The sequence below is a fragment of the Rhinopithecus roxellana genome, chromosome 9 (genome assembly GCF_007565055.1).
Source record: "Rhinopithecus roxellana isolate Shanxi Qingling chromosome 9, ASM756505v1, whole genome shotgun sequence".
Classification (NCBI taxonomy): Eukaryota; Metazoa; Chordata; class Mammalia; order Primates; family Cercopithecidae; genus Rhinopithecus; species Rhinopithecus roxellana.
Genome location: NC_044557.1, coordinates 115159129 through 115166703, shown reverse-complemented (window position 1 = coordinate 115166703; position 7575 = coordinate 115159129). Strand labels below are relative to the sequence as shown.

At 41.7% G+C, this 7575-nt stretch overlaps 1 non-coding gene across 1 annotated transcript; it reads left to right on the top strand.

The window, feature by feature from the left end:
* The first annotated feature begins 6549 nt into the window (after window positions 1–6549).
* Window positions 6550–6681, top strand: LOC115899796. Its single transcript, XR_004059400.1, has one exon. It is a non-coding gene; the product is annotated as a U8 small nucleolar RNA (small nucleolar RNA).
* Window positions 6682–7575: the final 894 nt, after the last annotated feature.

The following is a 7575-nucleotide window of genomic DNA, read 5'->3' as shown; positions in this document are numbered from 1 at the left end:
TTTCATGATGTCACCAAGTTCAAGAAAATGAGTCCTTTGAAACCCAAATTCAAGGGCGGTAAATATATGTCAGTGGGCATTTCCCCACTATATTAAGTACTTACGCGCTCATTGTTTCTGCTGTTTGGGGACCTCTCGGCAGCTCCAGCACTTTCCACAGGATTCAACAGGAAAAAGAGCTCTACGCAGCCTGGCCCAGTAATAAAAAGACGTCATTAGCGCGCCATCTCGTGGTGAATGTGTAAGTTGCAGCAAACCCTCAGGCCGCGGATTTTTTTTTTTTTTTTTTTTTTTTTTAAGCCTGTGTTACCCAGGCTGGAGTACAGTGGCACTGTCATGACTCACTGCATCCTTGACTTCCTGAGCTCCAGCGATCCTCCCACCTCAGTCTCCTGAGTAGCTGGGACAACAGGCATGAGCCACCACACTGGCTAGTTGTTTATTTTTATTTTTTGTAGAGACAAGGGTCTCACTGTATTGCTCAGGCTGGTCTCAAACTCTTGGACTCAAGTGATTTGCCTGCCTCGGCCTCCCAAAGTGCTGGGACTGCAGGCATGAGGCACTGCACCCGACTAGGGAGCAGAGATGAACCCGAGGTTACTTTTTGTCTTTGCCTCAAGCTGGAGTGGTTTAGGTCACTGGTCAAGAATACAGTGATCGGGGTTGTACACCTTCTCAAAGACCTCACGTTCCTTAACATCAAAATGCTCTGACTTATTTCGGATTCCTTAGGAAACAGTCTGAAGGAAAGTCGTAAGTACTGACTCCCTATTGGAACCTGGTCACAGCTTCAGGATATCCTCGGGGAGGCGTCAGCAATCCCCCTGAACCAATGGTGATGGCGTGTAGGTGGTTCAGGAAACCTTTTCCCCTACAACCTTCAAGAAAGCAGCTGGTGGCGGGGGTCCCTCTGGAGCACAGACTGTGCAGGAGGGCATCCAAGAAGGCCGATAAGCTGGATTTCTGCACATCTGCCCCTGTGTCAGGGGCACCCCCTGCACGGCCACCACTTCTGCCTGTGGGCCATCTGTGGCTTCTCAGGTCCCTTATAGTAACCGCAACAGCGCTACTGTCATCACAGCTCTTCCAGAAGACAGCTCTGGGAGGTTCCCCACTACTCTATTTCTGAAATCCAAATGTGTAGCTCTCTGTTGCCTTGTGGTTTGGTGATGTTTGCAGGCAGTGTTACAGTTCTGAGGGGATTTTGGAGGTGGTTACTTCAAGGAAGGGCTTGAGATGAGCATCTCATTTGAGCTTCACAAGTCCTCTGTGAGATAAATAGGGAAGATTATTATAATTCTCTCCATTTCATGCACATGTTAAACCCAGGCCTTGTCTTTATTTAAGGATAGATATAGGCCAGGCGCAGTGGCTCACGCCTGTGATCCCAGCACTTTGGGAGGCTGAGGCAGGCGGATCGCGAGGTCAGGAGTTCGAGACTAGCCTTGCCAACATGGTGAAACTCCGTTTCTACTAAAAATTCAGAAATTAGTGGGGCGTGGTGGCGGGTGCCTGAATCCCAGCTACTTGGGAGGCTGAGGCAGGAGAATCGTTTGAACCCAGGTGGCGGAGGTTGCAGTGAGCCAAGATTGCCCCATTGTTTTCCAGCCTGGGTTACAGGGCGAGACTCCGTCTCAAAAACAAACAAACAAACAAACAAACACAAAAACCTATAAAGTGGTAGATCCACTTGCTGTGTCTTTCCAGAAATACAAGAACCATTCTACTTCTTCCCATGGAAAGCCTGCATTTCACACGTGTAATGATTCAAATCTGTGTTTTAAGATGAGAACAGGCAAAACAATATCGTGCTCTGTTCACCTTCTCCACCTTGACTCTTCACTCGAGCCGAATTATATTATTACTGGTGGAAACCCAAAGACAATATTTTTAACACGTTTTCTTGCCCTTGGAGCAAAGAACAGCAAAGACTAGTTGACTCAATCTGATTTGAGGCAAAACGCTTGACAGGCATTAGTAACCTGTATGTATATTGCCCTCTTGTGGCCAATAGTATTATCACAGGAATGTAGGTGCGTCCGTGAGAAAGAACTGTAGTAATTCGGGGAAACTGCTTGTATAACACTATGGTTGTTATTACGGTGTACAGATTTTAATTGCTTCATTGTCCCACTGTCAGCTATATACATACATACATAGGTACACAGACACACAATTTTGAATCCTATATTAACAAAAATGTGCACATGAATTTTTGCAAATTTTCAAACTATAAGTAACATCCAAACAGCCCAGACCCTATGTTTTCTTCCTCGCTTATTTCTTAGGAAAAGAGCTCTTTGACAAGAATGTTGAGGTTTTTGTTTATGAATACAAAGTTTTAATCTTATGTTTCCTTTTAGGGTAATCTGGAGCCATAGTTTTCAGACTTTTTGATTTCCCAGAAGAAAATTCCAAAAATACCACAAATGATATTGGTAATTTCAATTATTTTTATTTTGCCAAATTAGACATTTAAAATAATTAGTTTCAAACTACTATTATCATGATTTCAAAAGAGAAAGTGCATTTTAACATTCAGGAAAAAATGTAGGGGCAATATGATGACTACTGTGGCTTGAGATTTTCTCCCTAATGGCCATCACAGGTGGGTGGCAGGAGGTGAACATTTAGAAACCACTGAGTGATGGCAGAAGCCAGGTGCATTGGGTTATTTTCCAGTTGACTGGTCATTAGCTAAAATTAAGACTGTATTGATATGAGACAAAACACAGAGTGCAAATGTGGGTCTTCAAGGATTTCTCCCTTTCTACAAAAACCCTGTTTCTTGCTGCTTGCAGCTTAGCTTGTACTGCTCTGGTGACTGCCCATTCACAGGTTGGTGTGGATTTTTTCTGCACTCACACTGCCAGGCCCAGGCTGGAACTGTCCTTTGGCTTGCCTGAAGGCACCTTCTTGGTTTCTTCCTCCTGCCCTGGCCACTTCTAGTTAGTCTCTTTTGCAGGCTCAGTGTTCCTTGCCAGAGCCCAATGTAATCCCTATGACGATCATTTGAAGGCATGAAGACCCCACCACATTCATCCTACAGATTTTTTCCAAGCTGAGAACCATCAAGTCTTTCATCTGATCTTTATTCATCATTACACTTGCACTCTAGAGTCCTGGTTTCCCTCCCTTGGATGTGCTCAAATTTGCAGATGCCATTCTTAAGGAGCAATGCTAGAAAGAGTATCAGGCACAAGAGACCCCGCCTACTGCCTCCTTTGCTCTTTGTTTATTACATTCTTACTAATGCAGCCCAGGGTTTTTGGGTTGACAAGCACATTATTTTCCATTCTTATTGACTTAGCTTAGTTGTTCTTCACACATTTCACTGTCAATCTCTTTAGTCTCTCCTCGTACAGTTGTTGCATCTTATCTCAATTTTGTAACTTTGCACATATGCTCACATTAAACTAGCAAAATTAAAATGGCCTTTAAATTTCTTTTGTCATGGGCCCCAATTAAATTGACTTTGGGATATCTATCCATTGACTGTGAAGTTCTATTAATTTCTCAAATTTGTTCCCTGTTTGGGAGGCTGAAGGAAAATGTGCCTTGAAGATTTCCATAGTTCAGCAGTTTGGGCATATGAGAGAGAATAGAGGAGCTCAGCGTACTTTAAACACTGGAAATTGCCTCATCAAAAGAAATCCTAGACAACAAAAATACTTTGCCTCTCTGATGGAATAAGGGTGTATTTGTTTCCTAGGACTGTTACAAATTATTATAAACTCGGTGGCTTAAAACAACAGAAATTTATTTCTCTCTCATAGTTCTAGAGGCTACAATCTGAAATCAAAGGTCAGCAGGGTCGAGCTTCTCCTGACAGCTTTTGAAGAGAATCCTTCTATGTTTCTTTCAGCTTTTGGTGGCCCTGGGCATTCTTTGGTTTCTGGCTGCACAATTCCACTCTCTGCCTCCATCCCCACGTGGCTTCTGTCTTTTGTAAGACACTTGTCATCAGATTTAAGGCCTACCTGAATAATCCAGGATGATCTCATCTTGATATCCATAATTTAATTATATCAGCAAAGAAGACCCTTTTTCCAAACAAGTTCACATTCACAAGCTCAGGGAGTAGGATGTGACATTGCTTGGAGGCCCCCATTCCACCTACCACAATGGGCCATCCTATTGCCTCAAGTTACATGGTTACCAAGGATTCTGGGCTTGGCTATGTAGTTTTAGCTTTAAAGCCCATCAGTCACCACCAAATACTCACCCCACCCACAGTTTCTCTTTCTTTTCTTCCATTGCATGTACCTTGCTGAATCTCCCTGGGGTAGGTGAAGTTGGATTTTTTGACACAGACAATACATTTTCTAGGTGGTCTCCAAACAAGCTATCAGAATTCAGTTTCAATTTCTGATCTGTCCTTGTTATTGAGCAGCTATATCATGACAGTAAAAGTTTTGTGGGTCTAGCATGAATGACATTATCACTAGGAACATCCTAGGCTGCATGTGTACAGAGGCCTGAGAAGTGAATACCAAAGAGTCAAGTTTTCACCTGATGGAAATTGTGAGTTTGGTTTCTAGATGGGGAACCGTTATTAGGTATGAGTTTTACAAATACCTTCCCCTCTTCTGGTGCCTGTTCTTCCCCCTTCTGTCACTTCATCACCTTTTTGAATGGCATTCTTTGAGGAACATAAATTTGTAATTTTACTGTAAGCAAATATATTTTTGTTGTTATGCAGCAAAGAATACATTTCAGAAACATGCAACATAATAATGCTATGTATAGAGAATTGAAGCACAGGCAAAAAATGCCATATGTTGCTTGGAGATACACTCATATGTAGCAAAAGTCTAAAAAATGCATAGGAATAATAAGCACCAAATTCAGGTTGGTGGCAAGAAATGGGTGCGATTCAGGACAGAAACCCAAAGAACACTAAAGTTACTAGTAATATATTTGCTTTTTAAGGTGAATGGCAAATATAAAACTAAAGAAGTTTGGAGCTCACCACCTCTCCTCCTGCTGGCTTTTTCTACTTGGGGGAATGTGCTAACTTACAGAATCATTAATGTCACTTTCAAGCTTAACATCAATTTTGCCACTGAACACCCAATAAGGCTCTCTATCTGTGAATTCTGATTGGGCATGAGAACGGCAGCAACTTAATCACTGCTTACATCTTCTGTGTTACTAGGGAAAATTGTGGGGTATATGGAAAAGGGAAATAAAGCTTTCCTTTATTGACATATATTTCATAAAGATTTTCCATTCATAAATATTACGTACTGTGCTTCTAGAACAAAAGTTGAAAGCGATCATTTGGTAGTGAATTTTGTAGATAGATACCATTAATTTGTCTTTTTTCTTTTCTTGTTTCTTTTATCCCCAGTAAACACACTATGTGTGGTTGAGACATTCTCCTTGGGATGGATTCTCATCTCAAAGAAATGCTCGCATGCCTTTTTCCTGACTTCAGTTAGGGGAAGCAGACTTTCACAAAGAAAATCCCCTCTGAAGGCTGAGCAGAATCAGGTGCTTCTGTCCTCTCTAAAAGTTGTATTTTGGTGCCATAGTAAATCAAGTCAACAATTAAATGAACACATAATGAGCACCTACTTCTGAGGTGCTTAGCACCAGATATGCTCTCTGTCCTCAAGAGTATTCACTCTGGCTGGGGAAGAGTGAGGAAGGAAGGGTAATATTACTATGGACTAAATGCTTTTGCCCACCCAAAATTTGTATATTGAAGCCCTAATCCCCAATGTGATGGTATTTTGAGCTAAGGCCTTTGGGAGGTGATTAGGTTGTGAGGGTGGAGCCATCATTATGAAATTAATGCTCTTAGAAGGAGAAACATGAGAGCTCTCTCTCTCTCTCTCTCTCTTTCACTGTCTCTCCTTCGCTCTCTCTCCTCTATTCTATGTCCTTCTCTCTCCCTTTCTGTCACGTGAGAAAACTAGAAAGAAGGCCCTTACAAGAACCTGACCGTGCTTGATCTCAGACTTTCAAGTCTCCAGATTTCTGTTGTTTAAGACACCCGGTCTGTGGTATTTCATTATAACAACCTAAGCTAAGACAAACATGTACAGCAATTCTTGTAAAGGCAGATATGCTAAATTCGAGCTTCCTTCATTTTATTCTCATTTTCTCAATACCTTTCCTCCTTACCTAAGATTCATACCCAGAAGCCAATGCCAAATCTTCTGGTCAGGGGCACTGAATAACTCTCAGGGGCCATTGGGTATTTGCCCAGTGGCTTGTGAGTGACCTGCAGTGTTTTTACTTTCAAAAGGGCAAAGACACAAAGTATTGCAACATCTCTGTCAATTCCACAGAATAACCTTCTTTCTTCAGAAGGAATTGCTGATGAATGAATTGCTCATTGGGCAAGTCAGACCCAGCTCTAACTTGGTCAACTGGTTTGCTCCCTGAGAATAACTAAGTGGATTTTCCCATTGGTTATTACCAAATTGGAAGGACGCTGGTGCGGCTTTAATGATCCCTAGAATGGCTAAATGGTTTTCGGAACAGATGGACTGTGGATGGACTTGCTCATTCTGTTGAGCATTTAAAAGAGATGTATTATCCACAGGTGAGATCATTCTTACCTGTTCCTCCTTTTGGAGGGCAGAGTTCATGATGACTAGAGTTCACATGATATGTGATTAATTCTCTGCATAATCAGGATCTGCAACATCCTGATTGCTCCTACCTGATCCTTCCTGAAGAAAAAAAAGAAAGAATAAATTTTAAAGTAAGCATATTATCATAAGGCATTGAGAATTATCCACAAATATAATTTTGGTTAATTAAAAATCTTTTGTTAAAAATATACATACATATATAATTATGAAAATCATAGTAGTTAAAATAATGACGAAAATAATAATTAGAATAAAGTACTTGATTTTAATATATATACAAGCAGGTAAACAACAATTAAGATTATAATAGTAATTATTGAACGCTAGAACCATGCTAAAGTTGTTTCATAAGTATTTTCATTGAATTCTTACAATAACTTTCTGGGGTGAAAAATATCCACACGTCACAGTGAAATAAAACAAGATTCTGGGAAGTTAAATTAAATGCCCAGGGCTGGGCGTGGTGGCTCACATCTGTAATCCCAGCACTTTGGGAGGCTGAGGCGGGTGGATCACTTGAGGTCAGAAGCTCAAGACCAACCTGCCCAACATGGTGAAACCCCGTCTCTTCTAAAAACACAAAAAATTAGCCGGACGTGGTGGCAGGTGCCTGTAGTCCCAGCTCCTCGGGAGGCTGAGGCAGGAGAATGGTGTGAATCTAGGAGGCGGAGCTTGCAGTGAGCTGACATCACGCTACTGCACTCCAGCCTGGGTGACAGAGCGAGACTCCATCTCAAAAAAAAAAAAAAAAAAAAAAAAAAAAAAAATTAGCCAGGCATGGTGGCATGCGCCTGTAATCTCAGTTACTTACTCAAGAGGCTGAGGCAGGAGGATTACTTGAACTGGAGAGGCGGAGGTTGCAGTGAGCTGAGATTGCGCCACTGCACTCCAGCCTGGGTGACAGAGTGAGACTCCGTCAAAAAACAAAACAAAACAAAACAAACAACAAAACAAAAACAAACAAACA